Below are 13,879 nucleotides of genomic sequence, written 5' to 3' on the forward strand. Positions count from 1 at the left end.
CAATAAAACTGGCAGAAAAACAACAGCAATGGAATATCACTACACACCTATTAGAATGGCCAAAATCAAGAACAGTGACAACACCAAATGGTGGTGAGGATGTGGAGCAAGAGGAGATCTCATTCATTGCTTGTGGTAATGCACAATGGTACAGCTACTTTGGAAGACAGTTTTGCATTTTTACCAAACTGAACATACTCTTACCCTATGATCCAGCAATCAGGTTCCTTGGTATTTACCCAAAGGAGTTAAAAACTTATGTCTACACAAAAGCCACACATGAAGTTTATGAGAACTTTATTTATTTTTGCCAAAACTTGGAAGCAACCAAGATGTCCTTCAGTAGTGAATGGATAAAGAAACAGTGGTACACCTAGACAATGGAATAGTTTTCTGCCCTAAAAAGAAATGAGCTATCAAGCCATGAAAAAACATGAGGGAATCTTAAATGTGTATTACTAAATAAAAGAAAGCAATTTGATAAACCTATATACTATGTAGTTCTAACTATATGACATTGTGGAAAAAGTAAACCTATGGAGACAGTGAAAAGATAAATGATTGCCACAGAATGGTGAAGAAGGGTAGGAATAGGTGGAGCAGAGAGGATTTTTAGGGCAGTGAAAATTCTCTGTATGATGTTATAATGATAGATACATGTCAGTATACATTTGTTCAAACCCATAGAATATACAATACAGGAGTATTCTCAGTTTTAAGCTATGGATTTGGGGCTATTATGATATGTCAATGTACATTCATCAATTATAACAAATGTACCACTTTGTGGGGGGTTGTTGATCATGGGGGAGCCTATACATGTTTGGGGGCAGGGGATACCTCTACCTTCCTCTTAATTTTGCTGTGAACCTAAAACTGCTATAAAAATAAAGTTTTTTTTAAAAAAGGAAGAGAACTTGCTCAGCCACCATATTCTTCCTTTTAATGACTCACTCATATATTGTTATATTTTCTCACTAGCTCACTGCATTTATTTTTAAATTTGGTTTGTTACAAGAAACAGATAACCTGAATGTTTTATTATTGACAAAATGTTAGGATTTTGGAGTTAAAAAGAACCTTACATATCTATGAGTTCAGCCATATTATATACTATTATGCGTGAAAAGTGAGAACCCTATTGAATCTACATTTTAAAGTTTCCAGGTCCTAGGAATTTAAGCTAATATCTCAGGGACACCTGAAAAAAAAAAACAAAAAACAAACAACCCTAATGGGCTAGATTTGCATATAGATGCTCAGCTAAAAACAAAACCAAAAGGTAAACTAACATTTTTCATTGTACTATACACATTGTGGACTAAAAGCTTTCAATTTTACCATTAAAAAGGAAGTTCAGTGTAAATGAGTCTGAGAAAACTGAAATGCCATTATAACTATACACCAAGTGGTAAGAGTCTACTATTAAATGTTAACCTGGGAGCAAGTTTTTATGGGAAAGTAAAAGCTAAGAAGCATAGCTGTGCTCAGAGAGGGTATGAGTCCTGTATATCTCAGTTATTGCCAATCACACATGCCTTATCACAGGTCCTGGCAAATACTAGAGGCTTATCCCTTGTATGTGTGAACATCTGTGAAAATTAATGAATAATTGCAAAAGAATCCCCAAAAGCTGGGGGACAGGGGATGTGGTAAAATATTTCAAACATTTTATCTGGGTGACTAGAAAAGCTAATACAAGAGTATTTTAATTATTTCTATATCAGAAAAGAGATAATTTGGCTGAAGTTTCCAGTTTCACAAACTGTTCCCATAAATGTCAGAAAATAAAGCTATTCAGAGTAAGAATCTTGATAGATTCTTAATCTGGACAATATGTTGTGGCTTCATGTCACTACTACCCTCAGATTTATGGACTGTGACAAAATAATAACAACAGCAACAACAATGATAAATCTCACTTAGAGAACAAAAGAGGCTTGAGTGGAGAAGTGGGAGCATAGTTCAGTGGCCCAATATATTATGGGATCTTTTTCTTAGGGATCTTAGTGGTTCTTAGGCACATATATTGTAGAAAATCTGGTTTAATGTTACAAATCCTTGATGAAAATACTTGTATGGTAAAAATGTTATCACAAAATAATCCAAATATGACATTGAAAGGTTTGTATTTAGCTTTAGAAAGAAAAGATATTATACCAAATAAATATCTAATTTATATTACTAAATTAACTTAAATAGTCCTGCCTTTTAAGATGCATTTTATTTTATATATCTAATTTATAATAATATTATAAAAGCTCAATGTAATCACATTTAAATATAGCAAGTACTATATGTTGGCTTTTAGAAAAAACATAGATGTGACCATTCCACTACTATAATCTAATGCAAACAATCATCACTGTTCACTTGGATTATTAACTCTCCTAACTCCATTTTTCTTTCTTTTTCTCCCGTATACCCAATTCTCCTGAGAGCAGCAAAAGTAAAGCTTTTAAAACTTAACTCATATTATATCTTTCCTATGTAAAAAGTGGCTTCCTGATTTATTTAAAATAAAATCCAGAATATTAGCCATGACCTATAAGGTCCTACATTGTCTCTAAGTTTTGTTATAAAAATTTTATAGCACGTGTTACTAATAAATGTCTTCTAATAACCTGAACTTAGTTTTTCCATATGAAGCAGGGTAGAGATTGATTGCTTTCTAAAGTACATATATTTGTCTTACAACATTTAAAAACTATTCTTTTCCACAATTAATCTAAATATACAAGGCCCCTGTGTAATAAATAAAATCTTCAAAATGCCTTGCTGCATTCCTAGACTGTCCTCATTATTCCATTGATGGATCCATCTAAAACCCTGCAAAAATAACAATGCATTCATCTCTAAATCTCTAAAATAACTGATTTCTGACAGAGAACTTCTCCCAAACTTGTTTTTCCTCAATATTATCCTGATTTTCTTGGTTGTTTTTGTCATATCTCAATTAATTTAATTTAGAATTTAGAATCAGTTGGAAATTTTTTAAAATCTCATGGAATTTTAATTAGATTAATTTATATAGATAAACTTGGGGGAATAGACTTTTTAAAAATTGAATTTCATTTTATAAACAAGTCATAATTCTCAACTTATTTGGATCTTTTTAAATATTTTTATTAAAATTTATTTTCCCATAATTCATGTACATTTTTGTTAAATGTATTGGTGCTATGGCATATGATATTATTATTCTGTATTTATTGCTGGTATATATATAATAAGGGAATTCAATTTTGTATACGTGTTCCATACAGCAACAGTACTAAAATTTATTACTTTTATACATTTTATTTATATTGTATATTTTTTCAATGTAAACATTTAAATATTTGTTTAAAAAATGCCGTATCACCCTTAACAAGATTAACAATTATTACTGGTATTGTTGAGATCTCATGTCATGTTCAAATTTCCCCAATTGTGTCAAAAACATTTTTTTAAAGATGGTTTCTTGCAATTAAGATCCAAACAAACTCCACATACTCCCTTCTTTTTAACTTTTTGGTTATTGTTATGCTGAAACAACCAGGAGTGCAGTTGTTCTCAATTCTAGAATTGTCTCCTCATTACATGGTGTCATGTAACTTGTCCCTCTATAACTTATGTTTCCTGTAAACTGGAAGTTAGTTCTTATACCTAGGTTCTATTTCTTTGGACAAGAATCTTATAGGAGTGATGATAGTTACTTCATATTTCATCACCTTAGGAAGCACATAATGTCTAAGTCTTTCAGTCTTAGCCATGCTAAGAATGGTCATTAAGTTCAGGTTTCAGTAGGAGTTGCAAAATGATTGTGGTCTAATAATATTTGGTTACTCTGAAATACAATTTCTATAGGAAGGACAGGATAAAATGCATGACTATTTCTTCTACTGACAATTTTCAGAGTAAGAAGTAGATATCTACCTAACCTGTAATTGTGATCAGTGATATAAAGGTAATGTAAATTTTCTTGGAGCAGCAATAACCTTATCTGAATAATTTTAATTATAAATGCATAGATTTTATATGCAATAATTCAAACAATTGAGTTGATTATTATTCTTCTTGCTCAATATATTCCACTTTTTGTCAATGAGACCCATTTAATGTTGTTCCTGAAATTTTGTTATTGATGTATGTATGCTTTATACAGTATATACTCAATATACAGTAAAATATTCAGATTGTAAGCATCTTATTTAAACAATTTTGACAAATGCATATACTCATATAACTCATAATCCTATGAAGACACTGAACAAATTATCACCCAGTAATATTCCAATTTCCAGTCAATCCCTTACCAGAAGCAACAGCTGGCTCTAATTTCTACCTAAGTTAGTTTGACTATTCTAGAATATCATTTAGATGGTATCATACAATAGGTCCTTTTTTTATTTGGCTACTTTCATTCAGCATAATATTTTTGAGATTAGTCCGTGTTGTTAGCATGAGATCAAAGTTGAATATTTTCCCCTCAAAAAGATATCCAGTTTTTTAATCATGATTTGTTGGATAGTTGTTTTTTCTTTTTTTCTTTCCAGCAACTTTAAAAATTATTGTTTATATGTGGCATAGTTCTGTACTTCTGATACTGTTATATTGATATATTTGTCTATACTTTTGCTAATACAATGATGTCTTGATAACTCTATCCTTATGGTAATTCTTGAATTTAGGGTAAGACTCCAATTTTGTTTTTCCTTTCCAGGATTGTTTTGGCTATTTTTGGTTCTTTGCCTATTCAAATTATTTTTAAAATCATCTTACTCATTTCTAGGAAAAAACAAAAACAAAAAAACTACTGGTATATTTAGTGGGCTTGTATTGAATCTGCAGAACACTTTGAAAGAAATTGGCACATTAATTATATTGGGTTTTTCAAACCTTGAATATAGTATATTCCTCCATTTAGATATTCTGTGATGTTATTCAGAAATGTTTGTAACTTATTATGCATACATTTAACCAAGATAAAATTTCCCATTTATGTCTAGCTTTATATGAATTTTTTTTTTTTTTTTTTTTTTTTTTGCAGTACGCTGGCCTCTCACTGTTGTGGCCTCTCCTGTCGCGGAGCACAGGCTCTGGACGCACAGGATCAGCGGCCATAGCTCACGGGCCTAGCCGCTTTGCGGCATGTGGGATCTTCCCAGACTGGGGTACGAACCCGTGTCCGCTGCATCGGCAGGCAGACTCTCAACCACTGTGCCACCAGAGAAGCCGTCTTTTTGTATTTTAATAACTGGACAATCAAATAGAACTGTGTGTGTTGTACATGGGTTTAGTTTGTAAATAAATATTTTGTTTAGAATTTTTGTGTCTACATTCATAAGTGAGATTAGCTGGCAACTTTTTTCTTATATTTTTATCTTGTTATTGATCCAATACTGACATAGCAAAATTAGATGGCAGGAATGGCTGTTCTAGCAAAATTAGATGGCAGGAATGGCCGTTCTTTACTCAATGATTTCACTTTGACTTCAGTGGACACTCCAATGTATCTTTGAACTTGCTCCTATAAGTATCTATAGCTATTTTTCTTTGTTTCTTTTTCTGTTTGCCTTTTTTTTTTTTGACTTATAATCTAGTAAGGATTTCTACTTCTGCTGTAACTTTTGGTGAGTTATGTTTTATACAGGTAATTTTACAAGTTGTCTAAGATTTTTAATTTAATGGAATGAAACTGGTCAAGCATTCAGATTTTTTCACCTTCAATATTTCTCTAATTATTGCCACATTCAAATATTAATTTCCCTGTCTTTTTTTAAAGTAATCCATCAGAAGTTTGTGATTTCATTAGACTTTTCAAATGACATTGTTTTGCTAATACTTCTTATTTTTCTTTTTGAAATGTGTTTTCTCATCTTTATTGTTACTGTGTCTGCCTACTCACACTCTAACTTAGATTCTTAGTTCATTAATGTTAAGCTTTTCTTGTTGCCAAACATGGATATTTAAGGCTACACATTCCAATCAATACACTACTTAAAGTGCAAGTTTCAAGTTTGGTAGATTGCATTTTAATTATTTCTTATTCTGCAATACTGCAGATCTCACTTTGTTATGATTCTGTTTTAACTTTATGTTGTTTAGAATTACGTTTTTAATTTGGAAATATTATGGTCCAGCTTTTTTTTTACCTTTTTTTTTTGCTTTATAACAAATTTAATCAGTTATACATATACATATGTTACCATATCCCCTCCCTTTTGCGTCTCCCTCCCACCCTCCCTATCCCACCCCTCCAGGCGGTCACAAAGCACCAAGCTGATCTCCCTGTGCTATGCGGCTGCTTCCCACTAGCTATCTACCTTATGTTTGGTAGTGTATATATGTCCATGCCACTCTTTCACTTTGTCACAGCTTACCCTTCCCCCTCCCCATATCATCAAGTCCATTCTCTAGTAGGTCTGTGTCTTTATTCCTGTCTTACCCCTATGTTCTTCATGACATTTTTTTTTCTTAAATTCCATATATATGTGTCAGCATACAGTATTTGTCTTTCTCTTTCTGACTTACTTCACTCTGTATGACAGGCTCTAGGTCCATCCACCTCATTACAAATAGCTCAATTTTGTTTCTTTTTATGGCTGAGTAATATTCCATTGTATATATGTGCCACATCTTCTTTACCCATTCATCCGATGATGGACACTTAGGTGGTTTCCATCTCCGGGCTATTGTAAATAGGGCTGCTATGAACATTTTGGTACATGTCTCTTTTTGAATTATGGTTTTCTCAGGGTATATGCCCAGTAGTGGGATTGCTGGGTCATATGGTAGTTCTATTAATGTAATACTTTTTTTGTATTTGATTTTAACCTAATTAAACTATGATTACATAAATAATACAATCAATATTGACTCATTGGAATTTGTTAAAAATGAGTTATTGACTAATACATAATTCATTTTTGATAATTTAAAAAGCTTGGGATGAATGGGTAAGATCTATTTTTTGTGCATGCTCAATTCTTATCAATAAAAAGTAGGTGTTTTGGGCTTCCCTGGTGGCGCAGTGGTTGAGAGTCCGCCTGCTGATGCAGGGGACACAGGTTCGTGCCCCGGTCCGGGAAGATCCCACATGTCGCGGAGCAGCTGGGCCCATGAGCCATGGCCGCTGAGCCTGCACGTCCAGAGCCTGCACTCCGCAACGGGAGAGGCCACAACAGTGAGAGGCCCGCGTACCGCAAAAAAAAAAAAAAAAAAAAAAAAAGTAGGTGTTTTAATACCTTTGATGATATAGACTTGTCAAGTTTCCTCATAACTCTGTCAAAAATTTTTACATTGATATTAGAACAAACATATTTAGAATTTCTATATCTTCCTAATTAATTGTACATTTACCATCAGAACACGAGATGACACATTATTTCTCATAATGTTTTTTTGAATAAATTCTTTCATCATACTGTTATAATATAACAAAATATAAATGAGACAAATTGTTTTCTTTTGTTTAGTTTTCTGTTTGTTCCTTCTTTAAACTCCAATCTATAGGAATCTATATGTTATATGTTTCTTTGGAACACCATACAGTTCACTGTCTTTTTATTTTTATTTTATTTTATTTTTTTCTTTTTGCGGTATGTGGGCCTCTCACTGTTGTGGCCTCTCCCGCTGCGGAGCACAGGCTCCGGACGCGCAGGCCCAGCGGCCATGGCTCACGGGCCCAGCCGCTCCGCGGCATATGGGATCCTCCCAGACCGGGGCACGAACCCGTATCCCCTGCATCGGCAGGCGGACTCTCAACCACTGCGCCACCAGGGAGGCCCCACTGTCTTTTTAAATTTGATTGACAATCTTTGCCTTTTAATTGGAAAACTAATATATTTATATTATTACTTATATATTTAGATTTACCTCTATCAATTAACTTTGATATTTTAATGTAGACCTGATTTTATATGCTTGTTACTGAATCAAACTTGGGTCCACTCACCTGTGAGTAGTAAAGCCAATCTACTGATACTGGGTTGTGGTGAAGGAAAGTTGAGCTCTTATTGCAGGTGCCAAGCAAGGAGTCTGGGCAGCTAATGCTTAAAAGTCCTAAATTCCCTGATGTGTTTTAGGGAAGAGTTTTTAAAGGCAAGGTGAGGGAGGGAAGTTGTAGGGTACATGACCAAGTTGTGCACAATTCTGATTGGCTGATGCTGAGGTGACAGGGTGGTGTCACAGGAGTTAACACTCTGGATCCTCAGGCTACCCCAGGTCTGGGAGCTACATGCTCATGGTCATCATGTAGTTAACTTCTATCTGGTGGAGGTTTTAATATCTGTAAAACAACTCAGGGATGTGCATCAGACATTGTTATCTATGTCCTTCAGGGAGGAACTAGAGAATCTGTGACTGCTATATGGCTGATTTCCTGTTTAAATTGTTACCAGTTCTCCTGGCCTAACTGCTATTTTTTGTTACTACATGTTCACATTTTTTCAATCATCAATATTTGAGCCAGCCTTTTGTGACTCAGGGCAGGCCTGGGAGACTAAAGCTTTTCTACAAACAAGAGGTAGATGGAGGATATGGAAGGTCTGTCCCAGGAAGGCCCCAGAGGTTTCTGCTAGATTACAATCAGTTTGGTTCAGTGACAGGCTTTTTTTTCCTTTCCCATTTTGTGAAATTATAGTTTATTTTAATTTCATTGTTCTTAAAATAGAATCAGTTCCAATTTAAGTTTTCTCAACTTTCTCACTGTAAATTTTGTCAACTTTTTTCCTGAACATTAAAATTTATCAATATGACTATCCTTCTGTATAACATAAGAAATATTATTATTTAACTCTGACCACTCCTTCCCATTTTATAGATAATATTGTCCAGATTTTAGAATCACCTAAAATATTTACTTCATAAATTAGTAAATTAGTCATTTTAGTTATAGCTATTCATTAAATATTGTTTATCTTTACCCACAGATTTATCAGGTTCTTTTTTTTTTTTTTTTTTTTTTGGCTACTGTATCTTTTTCCATCTGGATTCAATTTTCTTCTTAAAGTGTATGTTTTAGGGAATCTTTTAACTGGGAACTGATACTTGAAATCTCAGTATGTCTCTCTCTCTCTCCTTTCTTTACATATGAAAATATCTCAATATGCTTTAAAAATCCATATTTTGTTATACAATTCTCAACTGACATTAATTCCATTTTATAATTTTGAAAGTATTATTCTACAACTTCCTGATTTTATTGTTGCCGTTGACATTTGTTATTTTGATTACTCTTGTGTACTTGGCTCTCTTACTTTCTCCTGGTTGCTTTTAGGATTTTTTCTTTGTTGTTTATATTCTGCAGTTTTACCACAATGTGTCTGGTTGTGGGCTTAATTTTGATTATTCTGAATTGGATTCATTATGCTTTTTGAATAAGAAGATATGTTTAACAATACTAAAATAATTCTCAGCCATGTTCTCTTCAAATAGTTCCCATTTCCTGGGTATGTGCACATTCCTGCATATATGCCTGTTGACCAGAAGTCTTACAGATAGCATAAGCAGTTAGTTAGCACATATTTTGTATGTTACATATATCACATACTGTATTCTTATAATAAGGTACGCTAGACAAAAAGTTATTAAAAATCATAAGGAATAGAAAATACATGTATAGTACTGTACCATTCTTATCAATAGTGTGTCATCTGTTTAAAAGAGGAATCAGCTGTCTGGCAGTATCTATATCAATACTACATTATATGATACAAAACACTGTAGATTTTATATGTATTATTAACACTACACATCAAAAATGAAAAGATAATGTGAAAAAGAAATTCATATTAATTTACAAGTATTTACAATTCATGCACTGGTAACAAAGAAGCAGCGATATGATTGCTTTATGGTATCCTAATGTAATCAATATGATTGCTTCACTAACCTATACACTAATGAATGAATTATTATAAGAATTTACTGGCAGACAGTATTACAGTCATATTCATAATACCATATTGGAAACATTGTTATATTAAAAAAAACACTTACCTGTGATGATAGGCTGATATGCAGTTTCTCCAATTACAAGAGAGAAACAGAGGCATACTGTATGTAAGGTGAGTCTTTGAAAGCACAGTTATAAAACAGTAAGAAGACTAACACAATACTAATTTTATACTTAATATTAATCACCTTATGCTTATGTAAGGATAGGCTATTCACTTCAGTAAAAGTTTTGTACTCAGTGTTCCACAAGATGAATACTTAGCCTATGATGAGGAAGACACAAAAACATCCCATACAGTTCTTGCTGTACAGTTATTAAATTTTCACATGAAGACACTCACACATATACACAACCGATATGTTTATAAACCATAAGGCATGATGATTATTTACTATTCCTTAAGTAAAAGCGGATCATCATAACGGTCTTCATGCTTGTTGTCTTCATGTTTAATAGGCTAAGGAGGAGGAAGAGGAAGAGTTGGTGTTGCTGTCTAAGTGGTCGCAGAGGTGGAGGAGGGGGAAGGAGAGGCAGGACAGCAGGCACACTCAGTGTAAATTTATAGAAATATATCATAATTCTGTCTGGCTTTGTAGCTTTTTAATTTCTCTGCAAATGTTTCTATATGAAACCATCCTTCTTCCACAGTTTGCTGTAGTCTCAGTGTACATTTTATAGAAGGGTCCTTGTAAAAGAAGTCAAAAGTAGTCTTGAATAATTGGAAACCTCACAAATCATCTAATATCAATTTGTTTTCTGGAACTGCTTCTTCTATGTCTTTCTCATCGTCTGGCACTTGTTCAGAAGCACTCATCCCATCAAGTTGGCTTCTGTTAATTCCTCTGGTGTGGTGTCTATTAGCTTTTAAATTTCTCCAATATCCATATCTTGAAACTCCTCACCCCCCCCCTTTTGCCATATCCATAAACTCTTTCATTATTTCCTTGACTGGCTCTGTCATAAATCTAGTGAAGTCATGTACAACATCTGGACATAGTTTTCTCCAGGACAAATTTATAGTTCAAGCTTGATGGATTTCACAGCTTTTATTATAACAATGATGGCGTTTTCAATGGTGTAATTCTTTCAGCCTTTCATGATTCTCTAACAGGGTTCTCCTCCACAGCACTGACAGTCCTTTCCCTAAAGAACGCTGTGTATTGAAACTTAAAGGTCCTTATGACCTCCTGACCTAGAGGCTGAATTAGAGACGTTGAGCTTGGAGGCAAGTAAACCACTTCATCACCTTCAGGGTTGAACTCATGGGATTCTCACTGGACAGAGCATTGTCTCATGTCATAAGAAGTTTAAAATGTGGTCCCTTCCTGGCAAGGTACTTCCTGACTTTAGGGAAAAAGCATCGATAGAACCAATCCAGAAAGTGTTTTCGTCGTCCAAGCCTTCTTTTTGTACAACCAAAATATTGGCAGTTGGTGTTTATTTTCTCCTTCAAGGTCTTAGGGCTAGCAGCTATATAGAAAAAGGGCACTCTTTCTTTTTTTGGCCGCACAACGTGGCATGCAGGATATTAGTTCCCCCACCAGGAATCGAACCCACATCCCCTACATTGGAAGGCAGATTCCTAACCACAGGACCACCAGGGAAGTCCCCAGAAAAGGGCAGTCTTGATCATAAACCGGACTGCATTTGCACAAAACAGTAGATGTACTTTATGTCTTCCGGCCCAAAACCCTGGTGCTCGCTTATCTTCCTTAAAATGTCTTTTTATGTCATTTTATTTTCCAGAATAGGGTACTTTTGTCTGCACTCTTCAAGCAGATATACTCTCCTCAATGATTTTCTTAATGGCATCTGGCAATTTGTTTGTTGTCTCTTGGTTAGCAGAAACTGCTTCTCCTGTTACCTTGACAGTTTTCAAGCCAAACCTCTTTCTCAAATTATCAAACCATCCTTTGCTGGCATTAAATTCTCCAGCTTTCTATCCTTCACTTTCCTTTTGCTTTAAGTTGTTATATAATGACTCTAATTTTTCTTGAATCTTATTAGAGTCTGTAGGTATGCCTTTCTTATACCAATCTGTATGCACATAAAAGCCGCATTTTCAGTATGAGATAAAAATAGTATTTCACAAAAAGTGCAAGACTTTTGCATCTGCTGGCATGGCTGCAGTGATGGCTTCACAAATTTCTTTTTTTTACAACGATCCATAACCTGGATTCATTCATCTTCAAGTGGTGGGCAACTATAGCTGCAGACCTCAATCTGTGGTACATATCAAGCAATTCAACTTTTTCTTGCAATTTCATGACTTTTCTCTGCTTCTTGGGAGCACTTCCACATCACTTGTGGCGCTATATGGGTCCCAATGTGTTATTCAATGTTTAGGGCACTTGCACTATACATGATGAAAAATACACAAGAACCACGAGAGATCAATTTTTACCATGATACTCAATTTACTGGAGAGATGAACTGCTCACTTGGAGATGACTAGAGTCCATTTTGAGCGGATACTGGCAACATTTGAGCTCACTGAAATAGCAACAAGAAGTGACTACGAAATTATTACAGGAGTAGAGTATATAATACAGTTAATTTTATGCAGTTATGATTAATACTGTTTACATTTCTCTTAACTGAGAATAATGCCATGTATAGTATGTGTGAGCATAAATTCTGATAGATTTTAACTTTTTATAATAGAGTTGTGTATATTTTATGGTAGTGAATGATAAAAATAGAGTAGTATCTACATATATTTTATGCATGCATGACATAACTTTTTCTTTTTCAGTATTTCTAGGTTATGCAGCCTGTCTGTGAGTTTTTTTTCAAATTGTCAAAAGTTTCCAAAATTTTTTTCCAATCTCTTTATTGAAAAAACTCCATGTATAAGTGGACCTGTGCAATTCAAACCCACGTTGTTCAAGAGTCAACGATATATTCTTCAGTCCATTTAAACATAACTTTGAAAATATTTTAGTAAGATGAAAAATATTTAATAACTGTTTTTTTTATCTGGCTATAAAATATGAGTGAAGAGATATTGAGAAGCAATGTCCTTGCAAAGCCTTGCATCTATACCATAGAAGAATAAATAATGCAAATTTTCTAGTAGCAAAGAGAAATAATTAAGAGACCAGAGGTATATTAAGCACAATGAATTCCAAAATACCAGTCTCTACTTCACCTTTGAAAGAAACTTATATTTAGGAATTAAATCTAAATTGTAAGAAATTAAATTTTATTTATTCTGTCAAATATGTTTCATTTAATTTAAAGTACTACTAAGAGATTCCATAAAGATTCCTTCAGAGGGTTAAATAACTATCACAAAAATCACTTCTTCAGTACACAAATATAGGGATCTTAGAAAAAAAAAGTATTAAGTATTTTCCAAAATACATAGTGAAAGGATACAGGGTTTAAGAAATCAACTGAGTTATTTTCAGAATTCAAGTCTATTGAAAACAATGAGAGAATCACAGATGAATTCACTAGAGGGATCCAGTTAGGATATAAAATGTTGGATAGTGATGCCAAGTGATCTGCACTAGAGGAGAATAATGCTAAATATTAAATTTCTTACTGTTCATTGTAGATTGAGTGTCAATTAGGATTGAATAAATGGTGTTAAATCAGCTTGTGCAATGTGTTTCTGTTCAGAGCAAGAAAGGGAACAACTCCCATCTTTTCCCTTGAGATATAGTTTATAATTTCAAAGAGATCATGGTGAACACCCCACAAGGAGCCAATTGAAAATTCTGACACAGAAATGCATCTGATAGTAGACTAGATTTAGCACCATTATGGCCTTAATATTTTTGCCTTGATAATTAGCATTCATTTATTTATTAAAATACAATTAGAGTAAGATGAGTAAAAAATAAACAAACATGCTAACAATAACAACTAACTATAATTTTATAATTGTTATGTGCTAGTCACTGTGCAAATCTCTTAATATTTTATGTT

This window comes from Mesoplodon bidens (genome assembly GCF_964165515.1).
Source record: "Mesoplodon bidens genome assembly, chromosome: 5".
NCBI lineage: Eukaryota > Metazoa > Chordata > Mammalia > Artiodactyla > Ziphiidae > Mesoplodon > Mesoplodon bidens.